Here is a 3,307-nt window from a genome sequence, read left to right on the forward strand (position 1 = left end):
AATATAACACCATTATTCGCACACCACAAGGTTCAATGGAACCTACTATTGCAAGCCAAAATGCCTGAGGAATTACCACGGGCGATGGCGAGGCTGAGGCGTTGGAAAAGCCAAGCACTCTCACGGGCAACATCTGACATCTTGATGAGGAGAGCTGCTAACGATGACAAGAACTTCGCGGTTAGCAGCCCAGCTCCTCAAAACGTCCCAAACGCCACAGGCTGGAAGAGATAGTCCAATAAAACCGAAACATTTCCTAGAGTTGTCTCCCGTTTTTGCCGGAAAGCGGAAAATTATTTTCGTCAATAACTGAAATTGTGTTATCTTCAACTCATAATCATTTGTCGCTTTGCTTTCTTTTAAATGAACGCCACATTAGATATGTTAAAGCATAGGCTTGAATCTTCTTGATTTGTCCACCTGTCACAATGGTCTGTATATTGTTTTAATACAGCTTTAAATTAAACGGCTTCTAATCGTGTTATGGCATCATAGATCACTATCGGAGAATTTAACAAACCAAATAATTTGATTTATCGCAGAAATCTAAATTGCTATGTCAGAAATATAATTTATAATTGTACCGTTGTTGTTGTTGTTGTTGAAGCTGCCGTCGCCTTTGTCGTTGTTGATATTGATGTTGTTTTTGCTACTGCTTGCTGTCATCATCGTTGTACAACCACAGATCAGTCCTGGTTGAATAGATCTCTGATCAAAGTCGTTTCAGCCATGACCACCTACCAAGCCAAGTTTTTGTATATCTAGGACTAAAATGAGCAAGCGATCGTTTTTTGTTTTGTTTTAAGACAGTGAGGTGTGATTTGAAAGCATTTGACTGCTATTTCTTGTTGGTCAATATATTTACATCCTTAAGCTATAGTAGTCTATACTTTACGAAGGAAGTCTAATAAAACCGAATTATGTCTGGAAGTGTCTCCCCTATTTGTCGCGCTCATTTAAATATTCAAACTTACTACACTCTGATTTTCTCTACGACTTTACATCTATGAACCACATATCTTATGCTAAATAATTTCTGGATGCCTCGGAAAAGAAACGGGTTAAGGCTGAACTCTTTCTGGGCGATAATAATATAGTTCAGTTGCTGAAAATGTTTGATTTAAATTTCCAGTTATTTTTTTTCATTATTTTCATTATAGAAGTCGACTTCGTAACTGTCAAAAAGATACCGGTGGTCTGACAGCAAACCTCAATACGACTCATGAAATGGAAGCCTGCTCATTGATTTATAAACATTTGCGTCTAAAAGCTGCTTTCATTGCCTTATGGTTACAAATTTCAATTCATTGCCGTTGTTTAGACAAAGGAAACAACGAAGTTTATGAGTTTAGATAAGTTCGTATACCGTGGGGAAAAAAGGAATCTGTTAAAGAAAATATCTGTCAATGTCACCCACATTTTGAACTCGTAAAATAAGAGAAACATCAATGGCGGTTTTATGTAAGATCTAAAACTGTTTATATTGCGAATCTTCTGCGCTGCAAATGAGCTACACCAAAATTAATGGCGATTTAAAGTCTAATGGTTTTCGTATAGACTGTACCAAAATTGAAAGGAGTTTTAAGTCTGATAGCTACAGATAAGCCAGACTAAAATCGATGGTGATTAAGAATCTGATTGGTTGACGATAGAGTGCTGATAGCTTGTTGATTAACTTCATCAAATTTGATGACAAGTACGATGATCTGCAGATGACTGCTAGATTGCTGAAGTCTTGTAAAGTACGCTGTTTACGGACAGTTGATGAGAATGCATCACGCATTGCTGTTTTTCTGTAAGCTGGACACTCAGAATAGGGAATTTTTTCATTAGATTTCTGGCTACTCAGGCAATTATTGAAACTAATCTTCATACGAAACTCAAACATTTACAGAGCTAGTCTTTATATTGGGCTGTCAGATAAATTCGTTCATTGTCAGATTAAGTCGTTCGTTGTCAGATAAATATTTTTTTCTTTTTTCCTTCTTGGTAAGCTATGGTCTGAAAAGTGATACAATTTATTCAGATTTCAAAAACAGTAATAAAAAGTAGAGGAAGCATTGAGCTCCAAAAACCGTAAAACACTATGATAAAGATATTTCTTTCTGTGAATTCAAATAACATTGGAAAGGATTAAATTAAATGGAGGGAAAACAACGAACGAATTAATCTGACAACCCAATAGTATGAAGCATATAAAGAAATCAAACATCGAAAGTATTTGTGGTCTCAATCTGCGCGTATATCTTTCTCCAAACACATCCACCAACTGTTAGCTATTCGTCTTGAGCTCAATAACTCAGTACAGAGAGCTCTTCTCTAAGAAACTTAACAGTGATGCTAATCTAGAAATCACTTAAATAGGTTAGGTTATTGTTTACAGCTTTAGTCTCCCTGTAGCACAAGTCTTCCTCATCATCTGGAGAAATCACAAATATTTATCCCAAAGTAAATAACTCAAGTTAGAAAATAACCTGAACTCCTAGAAATGCTACAAGCCAATGAGGGAGCTTCTATCTGGTTGATCGATCTGTTTAAAATTATTATATGATGTTTCTTTAATATTAAGATGTGCTTGCATAGCAAGTGACCTGATCTGAGAGCGTGTGCTGGAACGAAACCAATTGCAGCGTGGAAGGTGTTTATAAGCCATTTAAAAAGATGCAGCACGGAATTTTGTCAGTGAACAGGTCGCAGTCACAAAGCGACGAAAATATTTTGGCAAATTAAATTTAAATGTTGAAGTGAATCTAACGGTTTTTGCGTGTTTTTAAATGGCTTATAAACGCCTTCCACTCTGCAATTGCTTAAATATTAAGTTATATATAAATCTGTAGAAACCTAGTTTCTCTGTCAACTCATGATTCATACTTTCCATGATGCCATCAATTATATGTAACGGGGTACCATTGCTCTGCTTCGTCGCAAATTCAGCCTTACTACCCGTCATGACATAACAGCCAATTATAGAGCAAAATGAGCCAAGCTACGAAAATCTGCTCTTATCACCAATTAACAAGTTCAACTGACAGCTATACTTGTAGATTAGTTATGTTAGCATAACTATATTTTTAACTAAGACTTTTCTAATACATTTATATTACTACTGTTAAAAGCTGTTTGACAATATTTCGAGAACAACGAGAACTAAGATGGAGTTAGGGAAGCTGTGCATATATAAGATTGAAAACACGTCGGTTCTACTTTTTAAAATTTGGCAAGATGGTGCTTTTCGTCGACCTCCAAAAACGTCGGCTTAGCAAATCCAAACACAAATCTTTTACGTTATGAGTAATCTACAGCTTCA

Source organism: Octopus bimaculoides, chromosome 7, assembly GCF_001194135.2.
Source record: "Octopus bimaculoides isolate UCB-OBI-ISO-001 chromosome 7, ASM119413v2, whole genome shotgun sequence".
Lineage (NCBI taxonomy): Eukaryota > Metazoa > Mollusca > Cephalopoda > Octopoda > Octopodidae > Octopus > Octopus bimaculoides.